The 12,091-nt window shown below is 47.1% G+C and overlaps 1 long non-coding RNA gene across 3 annotated transcripts in view; it reads right to left on the reverse strand.

Moving 5' to 3' along the window:
• The window catches only part of LOC123356559, a 102,157-nt gene that overhangs the window by 89,749 nt on the left and 317 nt on the right, over positions 1-12,091 (reverse strand). For 2 of the 3 annotated variants that reach the window (XR_006575388.1, XR_006575389.1), the window contains exon 2: positions 8,549-8,628. The exons of the other annotated variant lie outside the window; for it this stretch is intronic. This is a non-coding gene — a long non-coding RNA (uncharacterized LOC123356559). The remainder of the gene's footprint in view (positions 1-8,548; positions 8,629-12,091) is intronic. 3 annotated transcript variants of the gene reach the window in all.

Here is a 12,091-nt window from a genome sequence, read left to right on the forward strand (position 1 = left end):
AAATGGAAATAGTGCTCAGCATTTAGAGTCAGTCAATTTAGTGCAGTGGTGAAGACATGCCCTGAGTCCTGCTCTGACTTGGGTCCAAGCCCTGTCATTTTGCAGTGTGGGTGCAGTTCTACCTGCAGACCTGAGTCAGAAGATCTGTGTAGTGCAATGTGGATGAGTTAGCACAGCTGGGCAGGGCAATCCAGGGAAAAAGGGCGCAAAATGATTGTCTGCCGTTGCTTTCCCAGAGGAAGGAGTGACTGATGACATTTACCCAGAACCACCCGCAACAATGATTTTTGCCCCATCAGGCACTGGGATCTCAACCCAGAATTCCAAGGGGCGGGGGAGATTGCGGGAACTATGGGATAGCTACGGAATAGCTACCCACAGTGCAACGCTCCAGAAATCGATGCTAGCCTCGGACCGTGGACGCACACCACTGAATTAATGTGCTTAATGTGGCCACGTGCACTCGATTTTATACAATCTGTTTTACTAAACCGGTTTATGTAAAATCGGAATAATCCCATAGTGTAGATGTACCCTAAGACTCCCCTCCAGGCTCTCATCTCCTTGCTGGCCTTCACAAATACAATCTTGGGTTTCATATCCATTCAAAATGATGCTGCAAAAATCACTTTGCCCATATCACCCCTATCTTTGTGTCCTTCCTCTAGCTCTCCCTTCTCTAGCACACCAAACATCAGCTACTTTGTCTTTCACTTTCAAGGCCCTTCATAGTCTATCCCCACTTTACTTACCTCCCTTTTACTATTGAGCTGTCAGTGTTTACCTCTGATCAGGCCATGATGTCAGCCTCCATCACTCACCTATTAAACTTTCTAACAAGCTCCTTCATGCTGTCCCTCACACTTGGGAGACACTCCCTGTAAACATCCCCAAAGCTACCTCATTATTCACCTCCAAATCCCTCCTTCAACCTCTCCTTTGCTGGGATGCCTATAAAAACTTGACAATGGTTAGGCTGTTGGTGGGCTGAGAACACTGCCTGTCATGCTAACCAATATTGTTTTGTTGTTTTCTTGTACTCCCCCTCTGTCTGTATGCCTATGTCTTTTACTTAAATTGTAACTTCTGTGGATCAGGGACCATCTTTTTGTTCTATTTTTATCTACAGTGCCTTGCACAATGGAGTACTGGCCTATGACCAGGGTGGCTCTTAGGCATTATGATAATAGAAAGAGATCATAATAATGTCAGAGATCTGCATTTATAACCTCTGAAGATGTACACATGTCCCTATGGGACTTGTTTCAGCAGCTTCTATGTGTCAAGAAACCATGCCTGCAATTTTCAAGGGGATGCCAAAGATATATTGTTTGAAGGACAACATGATTTTGCATGGATCAACTTCAGAAGAATGGTAAAGGTAATATGTATGCTGAAGTATCATGGCCTTACTGTGAAACATAAACACGGTATTGCCAATACAAAATGTGCAAACAATCAGTCAGGCAGCAAAATTATGAGTAGCTTAATAATCATGAGGTTTTAAAAAACACACATTCTTTTTATTTCTTTTGGTTTATGTTCAAGCTTTTCTCTACAATGATGAGGGCTAGGAACTTACTCTATTTCTGTAAAACAAAAGCTCAGAGTCTCCTGAAATAACATGATTCCAGGACCTGGCACCTGACGGAAAAACATGAAATAGTGTGACTTGCAATAAAAATCATGAGTTGGCAACACGCTGAAAATGCCAGTTAAGTGCATGCTTGCTAGCGTTAATGGAGTCCACGTTATCACACGTGGGGCAATGAACCTCAAATGTGACTTTACTAAAAACCAGTGAGGAAACACCTAGCTCTTGTGACAATGAGAAACTACACTCCACCTTGAGCTTCTGTAAATATCATTGCACATAGTTCTGCCTTTCTGGAAGAGTAATTAACTTTAAAGACAAAAACACAATCAGACTTTTATTTATTTATTTATTTTGGAGCCGTGCACACCAAGATTAAACTCTTACTCACACTGGATCCCTGCCCACTAAGCCCCTCCACACTTGGATTCTGCCAAGATGAGCCTGCCTACCAGACACCTGGATTTGGGGGTGCAGGGCTGGGCACTTCCTCTTCCCTGTTATATACTTCCTCACTACCAGGCAGCCAGCATTGCAACAGCCCAGTTTGTGCTAGTTTCAACTAGGTCAGACAGGATCTGGCCCACAAGTGAAGCTTCTCCGGTGCATCTTGTCAAATCTATAAATAGACAATTATATTGAACAGCAACTTTATTTTGGGACATCTGACTACACAATGTATTCATCCACTGTGTGCCCTGAAAAAATACTGCACTATCCCTATGTTCGCTGCAGCACTTCTGGGTATGTCTACACTGGATTATAAATCCGGATCTGTGGGACCTAGGCTTGTGGACTCAGCGATTCCATGTATGCTCTTGAGCATCCATGCTCCACTGCAAACATGGGTTTATAATTGCAACCATGGAGCCTGTTTTGCCTTTTGTCACTGTCACCGTATGTGTACTAAATGCCACTGACAGAGGCGATTCAGCAGCGCTACACAGCAGCATTCATTTGCTTTTGCATGATAGCAGAGATGGTTATCAGCTGTTCTGTACCATCTACCATGCCATTGTAAATTGGCAATGAGATGACGGTTACCAGTCCTTCTGTGCTGCACCATCTGCTGCTGTCATAGGTGCCCCTGGCTGAGATCGGCCGGGGGCGCAAAAGACAAAAATGGGAATGACTCCCCGAGTCAATCCCTCCTTTATGGTATCTAAAAATAGAATCAGTCCTGCCTAGAATATGGGGCAAGTGTACTAGAGAACCAGTGTATCAGAGAACCAGAGAGCACAGCCGCTACGTGTCAGATCCTGCAGAAATGATGAGCTGCATGCCATTCACAGGAGGTGCCCCTGCAACAACCCCACCTGTTGATTCCCTCCTCCCCCAGCCTTCCTGGGCTACCATTGCAGTGTCCCCCCATTTGTGTGATGAAGTAATAAAGAATGCAGGAATAAGAAACAGTGACTTGTTAGTGAGATAAAATGAGGGGAAGGCAGCCTCTAGCTGCTATGATAGTCCAGACAGTACAAAATCTTTTCTTTACAGATGAAGGGCGGGGGCTGATGGAGCTCAGCCCCCTGTTGCTATGATGAAGACGGTTACCAGCCGTTCTGTACCATCTACTGGGAATGACCGGGAGGCCAGCCAGGAGCACTCATGGGCTGATGATGAGGAAGGCTGATGATGACGATGGATATCAGTCATATTGTACCATCAGCCACCAAGGGGGGGGGCGAGGATGCTATAGTTCACTGCCACAGCATCGCGTCTACTAGCGGCATTCAGTACACATAGGGTGGCATTTAAAAGAGTCAAGAGACGATTTTTTCCCCTTTTCCTTCTGGGGGTGGGTGAGGGGGGTAAACTGACGAGCTATGCCCTGAACCACCGCGGACAATGTGTTTGACCCTACAGGCATTGAGAGCTCAGCCAAGAATACAAATGCTTTTCGGAGACTGCAGGAACTGTGGGATAGCTTGAGTCCTCAGTCCCCCCTCCCTCCCTCCATGAGCGTCCATTTGATTCTTTGGCTTTCCGTTACGTTTGTCATGCAGGAGTGTGCTGAGTCCCTGCTATGGCCTCTGTCTGGAGTTTTTTTTAAAATGCTTTGGAATTTCGTCTTCTGTAACGGAGCTCTGATATAACAGATTTGTCTGCCCATACAGTGATCACATCCGTACGGTCCATGCTGGAGCTCTTTTTGGATTTGGGACCGCATCGCCACGCGTGCAGATCAGAGTTCCACGCTGGGCAAGCAGGAAATGATATTCAAAAGTTCGCGGGGCTTTTTCTGTCTACCTGGCCAGTGCATCCGAGTTCTGATTGCTGTCCAGAGTGGTCAGTGGTGCACTGTGGGATACCGCCCGGAGGCCAGTACCGTCGATTTGCGGCCACACTAACCCTAATCCGATATGGTAATACCGATATTAGTGCTACTCCTCTCGTTGGGGAGAAGTACAGAAACCAGTTTAAAGAGCCCTTTATATCGATATAAAGGGCCTGTTAGTGTGGACGGGTGTGGCGTTAAATCAGTTTAACGCTCCTAAAACCGGTTTAAATGCGTAATGTAGACCAGGCCTTAACTATATTGAGAGATAAGAAAGGCCATATCTGTTATGCAGAGAGAATCAGAAAGACATAGTCTGGTTGCAAGGACTTAGAGAGAGATCTGAGTCAGAAATGACGACCAGGTTTCAGGCCTGAGTGACAGGCAGAACGGTGTTGTTATCCGCAGTGATGAAGAAAGGAGGTAAATGCAGATAAATCCAAGATGGTGCTCACTGGAATATTCAGGATGGTGAGCAATCCACTGGCCTGCTAGACCACGGGTCTTCAGATGCTATATATCCATATTCTTGTTCTTTTGCTGTTAATGATGCCACTTCCAATAGCTCTCATGGGGTTCAGTTATTTTAGCATCACCATTTCCGTATCTCCAGATGCAAGGACATTCTTAATCTTACTAGACTATTTCTTACTTTGTTCTGGGTAAGGGTTGCATTTCTGTCTAATATGAGGACTTCCATTTCCCAGCAAACCCCAGAAGATTTAGCAAACATTTCTGGAATATCATCCATAGTAAAGTCTGAAGTCCTCAACGCTGATATATAAAAACTGGTTCATTTGGATTAAGATCAAGTTTTATCCAGGAAAGGTCTCAATCCCACATGGTTCTGAGCACTCCCAGCTCTCACAGATAGGGTGACCAGATGTCCCAATTTTATAGGGACAGTCCCGATTTTTGGGTCTTTTTCTTATATAGCCTCCTATTACCCCCCACCCCCATCCCAATTTTTCACACTTGCTGTCTGGTCACCCTACTCACAGAAGTCAGTGAATGGTGATGAGATGCAGCACTGTAGCAGGGCAAAGACTCACCTGTGCAGCACCTCCTGCTGGTTGTCTTGTGACTTATGTCTTCCAGCCCAGAGCATCCTCTGCAGGCTGCTGTTTTGTCTGCTGCTGGCCCTGTGTCCCTCCCAGACCTCGGTGCCCCTTTACCTTGTGGTGTTGCCCCTTGGCAGTGCCCCCACAACCTGGGTCTCCCCTTCCAGGGGAACCCCCAACCCTCTATCCCTACCTTGCCTCAGTGGCTACTACCAGTCACTATCTAGCCTCCCTTCCCTGGGGCAGACTGCAGTCTGTAAACCACTCATCATCAGCAAGGGGGTTAGGACCTGCTGCCTTTGCCTGTCTCTGGGCTGCCCCTCCGCAGGCCCAGTACCTTTTTAGGCCTTTTAGCAAGGCCTTCAGCCTGGAGTTTTACTAGGCTGGAGCTCCCCATCTCCCTCTGTCCTTCCCCAGAACTGCTCCACCCTAGGTACCCTTCTCAGCTCCCAGGCAGCCAGGTCCTTCTCTCTCTGAAGCTAGGGAGAGAGTCCCCTTCTCAGCTCCGGGCCCCCAGCCCTCTCAGAAGGGCCAGCTGGGCCCTGATTGAGCTGGCCACAGCTGTGGCTGCTTCCCTAACCAGCCTAGCTTTTCCCAGCTGCAGCCTTCTCCAGGGCTGCTTTTACCCCTGGTCTGCAGGAGTGAGGCAGCTGCCCCAGTACAAGCACCTTGCAAGGCTTAGGCAGAGAGCTTTTCACCCCAAAATAGGAATGTCTCCAGAGGAAATCAGAGTGGTAGCCATGTTAGTCTGCATCAGCAAAAACAACGAGGAGTCCTTGTGGCATCTTTTGTTAGTCTCTAAGGTGCCACAAGGACTCCTCGTTGTTTTTTCCAGGGGAAATGTACATCTCTTTTGACTCCGCAACTTTTTAAGGCTCATTTCACAAATGGAAAAAGTCTTGGTATGTTGAATGGCCATGACCCGCTAACCTCCTGGGATTCCATTGTAGGACTGTAATACTGACACTGGGTATGTATCCGAAAATAAAACTGAATGCAGAAAGTGAGGAATGAAAGTATGTGAAAGACACAAATCTAGCATTATTTTTCCTTCAATGCCACTTTCACCTAAGTCACTTTTAGGGCATTGATCAGTGCACAATCTACATTTAGTTTGTGCAAGTACTTTAGCAAAATGGTGTTGTTGTTTTTTAATTGATTGTTTGAAACATTCATTTTAAAAAATATTTTTCCAGGGCTCTTTGGAAAATCAGCCAGAAGACAACACACATCACTTTTAAAGCAAGAAGGTTATTTTGTGAAAAAGTTTAGGTCTGGCCCTGGTGTTCTTCCTCTATTTCTCATGTGCAGACACAAGACATATTGTGAAACCAAATCAATCACTGAGAAAAATTGCACATGTTCTGGGAGATGTAGAAGTAAGGGAAGAGGGGAAGGTATAAACCAACCCATTACCACAACTACAAATCAGATAAGAGATTTTTCTTACACATAGTAAAAGAAGAATGAAAATAATCACATAATAGAATCTGAAGCTAAGCTCCAGTTTGACAAATTCCAGTTTAAAAATCTTCTAACATTCTTCTGTAACCCAGTCTGCTGATAAGATATTGTATATTTCCCATTTTTACCAAGTTCTGATTTTACTTAAGTTTTGAGTGTCCATAGTCTCCTAAGACTTCTGCAAAATATAAGTGAATGTTAATTCTCTATTTTACCTTATTTAGCACCCAGAGCATGCTTGGGTACTAAATACCTATTGGTAGATGAGAACATGGTCCCTCTCAGAATGGTATGGACAGAACGGTTCAAGACACAGGCCAAAGTTTTCACACATGGCTGCTTAAAGTTCAGTGCTTAAGTCTCTGTCTAAGCACCTCAATAAAAGTGGCTCGATTTTTAGAGGCACTGGGCAATCACAATTACTACTGATTTCAATGTGTGCTGTGGGTGCACAACAGCGCAGAAAAAAGTCAGCCCACTTGTTTAAGTGCTTCATTTTAGATCCCCAGATTTGCAAATGTAGGCCATAGTGCACAGGCTGAGGAGGTGGAGGTGCACCCTCAGAGCAGCACGTATTTAATACATGCTTTTAAAATGATTGCTGTTATGGCAGGAATCACCAGATGGTGCTGTTACCCATCATTTTACAAGTTCTTTTTCTGAGCCTGTGAGCAGTGTACAGTCCTTGAAGAAATGCTGTACTGTTGTTCAATTTTGATTATTTAGTTTCTGAAAGAGGGAACAGTTGAATATAGCAGAAGAGTTTGCCCTCTGCCTTAATCTTTCTAACTAGACTCAATTCTTGGGGCAAAGTTCTTGTGCTTTGAAATGCACACATAGGATTTAAAATTCTGCTGTCTGAAGCACCAAGCCATACATGAACATGTCATGGAATGCATATATTGGGATGGAACCTCACACATGCCTATGCTCTGCATCTGAGAAGAGGGAGGGATAGGTAGTTTTCCACCCATCCTGAGCATGAAGGCAACTGACATTCCAAGTTAAAGCAGCCACAGAGCTGATCTAACTTGGGCTAGAATAACAGCCCCCCAAGAGGCTTCCATCAGTGAGGATCACCAGAACCTAGTGGACTCATTTCTTCTGAATGGGGCAAGAGAGGCTGGAGAAGAGTTAGCTATACTGGCTGTGTGCTGCCATGGGAATCATTTATGCACAATTAATCCCCAGCAGGCTCTATAAACCAACTTTCTGTAGCTCTCTAGTGACACTAAATGGACAAAGGCATAGATTTGGGCCCAAATTCTGGCCCTTTGTCTAATCCCAGCATTAAATATGCCTGTATTTCTTTCAGCAGTGAGATGTGGCACAATGCAACAGGTCTCAGCATTAGGAAAACAAATACATGAATGTAGCACTTCTATGGACCTGATTCTCTACCGCTTAGGTAGTCACTTACACTCGTGCAAAATAAGGATAAGGACAGTGAATATTATGAGGTGAGAATGGCAGTTTTTTATAGTTTACTCCCACTTTGCAACAGTATAAATAACTATACAAGCTGTAAGCAGTGGAGAATCAGGTCCTATGTCTTTATAGCATAGCACAAATAACTAAGTGTGTATCCAGCTGAAATTTCCTTTTTGCTCAATCCTTCCCATCAGGGCTACTAATGCCAACAGACTACCTCTACCTCCTTGGTGTTTATACCCTTCAGTTATCTATAGATGGTGGAGGACACAGGGTTCCTGGGCAGCAGGGACAGAACTGTGTAGTAAGTGGCATAGAGCATGGAGGAAAGATGTGTTGCCTCTGTACATGCAGCCCCTTTGGACACAGTAACCCTAACTGCATTGTGTCAAGTATCGGGGGTAGCCGTGTTAGTCTGTATCCAGAGTCTTTAAGGTGCCACCGGCCTCCTTGTTGTTCCTAATTGCATTGTCTTTTATTTATTTGCTGCCATGCCCTATTGCTGGCTCCCTTCGACTACTTGCTCTCATCCCCAGATGTTTGCTTAAAGTATTTCCTGACAAAATAAGCAACCACATTGTCTGTTCTTGCCATAGCGCTGATGGCACAAGGCGAGTCTCCATACCTGTACAGTCTCAGCTCCGGTCAATGCTTATTAGTGATGTCCGCTCTCACTTATTTCCCTGACCCCACCCCACTGACCCATGCCAGAGAACATACCAGTGTAGTGCTCCCTCCTGTACAGGTGTTTAAGCAGCTACTCAGCTCTGTACAGTGATAGCACTCCAGAGCCTCCAGGGCTAGAGGACATGGGAGACAAAATGGAGAGAGGGTCAAGTTTCAAGAGACTAGTGGGTCAGGTCAAAGGTAAAAAGTGCCTTATCTCCAGCCAGGTCTGATAAAAAAGGCAAGGCCTTCAAACTTCCGAATAGCTATGGAGTGGGAGGAGCAACCAAATGTGCACAATTCTAAGCCATGTTGTGCCTATGAAGGTCAGGGCTCTCCTGGGAACTGCGGCAGGGAAAGGAGCAGAAGGTGGGGCCGCCAGCCAGCCCCATGCCAGCATCTCCTCTGGCACAGCTGTACCTCCCCCAGGCTCCCCCTCCACCCACCAGCCCTGACCTCCGGCATGGCTGCTGTACAGACCCCAGGCAGGACGACTCAGGAGACACAGCTGCGTGGAAAGGTTGAGGGTGGGGTTGGGGGTGGTACAGCAGCCATGCCAGAGGAGCTGCCAGCCTGGGGCTGTCCGGCAGCCCCACGTTCTTCTGCTCCTTTCGCCGCTGCGGTTCCGGGGAGCCCTGAACTCCCAGACTCTGCACCAGCGAAAGGAGTAGAATGTGAGGCCACCAGTTGGCCTCACACCAGCAGCTCCACCTGTGCTGCTCTACCACCTCTAGTCCAGCCACCAGCCCTTCCACGCAGCTATGTCTCCTGAGTCATCCTGCCTGGGGTCTGTAAAGAAGAAGTCTCTGGCGCAACGGGAGAAGGACAGAGCCTCCCCTGCCTCCCCCCAGGTAACGTGGGATGAATATGGATCATGGGGAGGAGATGGGGAGAGTGCAGGGGCCCTGGGCTGGGAAGAGGTCACATGGGGAGGTCACATACCATCCCCCCCCCTTTGTGTCCCTCCCATGAGTGCAGCATACCAGCAAGAAATTATTTCTACTTGCACCACTGATTCAAACTGGATTCTTCAGGGACCATACAAAGAAAAAAAAAAGGATTGGGGGTAATAGCTCAGGGCCTTTGTCTTGATCCATCCACAGAGGGCCTCAATCCTTTGGGAAGGGTTGGAAGGACTGAGCCTACTGAGGTCCCATAAGACTGGCGCTTGTTCTGAGCTGAAGCTGTGACAAACTTGAAACCACAAAGAAACTTGTGGGGAAGGGAGGAGGAAGGTTTAAAGAACTGTTCCTGCCAGAGCTTACAGGTGGGGTGATCTCTAGTAAGCTTATTAACATGCATGTAGGTTTACTGTAGGGCTTTTACTTTAATAAAATAGGCTTACATGGGAAGTGCACTGTGGTACCTTATAAACAGTGGGCAATTACATTTTCTTCAGAGACTAATAAGGGTAAGCAGACCAGCTTAGGCAAAATCTCTTTCTGGGATATCACAGTATAGTCAGGGGTCTGTACAGCCTGGAAATACCCCAGTCAGAAGGGAATGAGACACAAGCCTTCATCCAAACATGGTGATAGCCAGGGGAGCTGGAAGCCTAAAGCAGGTGCCCTTGCTGTACCACAGAAGGGGGATTCAGATGCAGTTATTTGAACTGTGACAATGGTAAAGAAAAAAAAAATAGAGATGGGGAAAGAAAAGGGGAAGAAGTAGAGAAAGAAAATGGGGAAAGGAAGAAGGGGGGAAGAAAAGGGGAGCAGAAGAGAAGTTGGAGGAGGAACAGAAGAAGGGAAGAATGAAAAGGGATTAGAGAAGGGAGAGGTGCAGGGTGGAAAATTCCCTTTCCCCACCACAGCCTGCTCACAATCAATCGTTCCCAAATGCCCCCTCTTCCTCCTCTCCCCTTCTTCCACCTTAAGTGTATTGCAGGTAACAAGCTCTGGGGATTCTCCTCACAGTAGTTGCCCTCATCCTGTGATGTCCAGAGAACCCTGGCAGTTATCCCCCTAATCTTATGTCTCTCGGGAGCTTTGGGAAGCTATGCCCAAGCCAGTTCAAGCACAATACTTTGAATGCTGTGGGTGTGATGAAGTGGGAATGTTCTTAATGTTTTCTCTGAATACTCTGTATGCACCTCAGTTTCCCCTATGTATTGCTTAAATATGTAGGTGGTGGAATAAGAGTGTGTGAGGCTGCAGAGTCTCCTAGAGGGCAGGTGTAAGTACTGTAGGCACAGAGAATGGCTGACACCCTGTAACCTAGCAACCAATGACCACCTCCCACCCCTGCTGCAAGGTGTTAGGAACAAAGATCAGGTGACCTTTTGCCTGGGAAAGGGACAAAGGACAGAAGAGGGGCTACCAGAGGAGGAGGCTGGGCTGGTGGAAACTGGTCTCAGTCTCCAGGTTTGGGACTCGGAGTGGGGAGTCCAGAGCACCAGGCTCTGTATTCGCCCAAGATGGACTTTGGTGAAAGTTCCTATTTGTGTGCTAGCTAGCTCTGTTCTGTGCTGTGTTCCTGTCAACTAATAAACCTTTACAACACGGGCTGAGAGTCGCAAAATGGGGGTGCATGCCCCTTTGGGGGCATGTAAGGCATCCCATCAAGGTGTACTCGCTGTGGGGAGCTCACGGCGTGAACAGAGGCTGCTGAATGCTCCGAGGTTGGACCCAGGAAGAGACTCCTCTGTACAATGTGTCCCGAGGAGAGTCACGCTGCACCAGAGTCCTGGCTAAGCTTCTCCCAGAGAAGTTCAAGAGTGCCCAGACTTTGACGCCCATGAGGGTCCAGAGCAAGTGGTTCCCACAAGAGACAGGCGTGCTGGAGGCTCAGAGAGGTGCAGTTCCAGGAGGTGGTGGAGCCCAGGACTTACCCCCTGAGAGAGAGAGAGAGAGAGAGAGAGAGAGAGGGGACCCCTGAGAAGGGCTGTCACACTGAAGAGGGGTTCCCTCTCAGGTACCGTACAGAGCCGAGAAGGCATGGGGCCTGTGAGTCAGTGACAGTGGGACACCCATCTCTGAGGGCCTTTCGCTTCACCACTGGCCTGTGCAACAAATAGAGGGAACTTGTCCCCAGTTGTGATTGGCAAGGTATCCCCCATCTCCTCCCTCTCCAGTTGGGATCCTTTGCTATTCTTTCACTGGAGGTCCCTCCCCAGGATCAGAACAAAATTTGCAGCTGATATTCGCAACACCTGTACTAACAATGGTGCAGAGATACTATGATTAGCCTGGCCTTTGCGTATTAAAAGATATTAAAGTTTAAGATCTGCTGAAGCAGCTTTTTGTCCACTTGGTAAAGTAAGAAACTTTGATGTTTATTTGATGCACATGAAGGCAGGGGCAGATAACACTGGTTACGAGCACATACAGTGTAAGCATCCCTCTTCTACAGATGTACCATTTCTGATCTGCAGTACCCCTGTTACTCTAGGCCTGGCTCCCCACACAGTTCTGCCAAATCAGCTCCATCTTGACTCTCAGAACCAGTTGCTATGCTAGTCCAAAGTGCCTCCGTACACAGAGTTTTGCTTCTTTGCCTCCATCCTGACCTGCAGCACCTTTATTATTCCAATGAGGGCTCAAACAGCTCTGCCAATGCACCTAAAAACACTGCAGAGAATCCAGAGAGACACAGATT

This window comes from Mauremys mutica, chromosome 1, assembly GCF_020497125.1.
Source record: "Mauremys mutica isolate MM-2020 ecotype Southern chromosome 1, ASM2049712v1, whole genome shotgun sequence".
NCBI classification, from domain to species: domain Eukaryota; kingdom Metazoa; phylum Chordata; order Testudines; family Geoemydidae; genus Mauremys; species Mauremys mutica.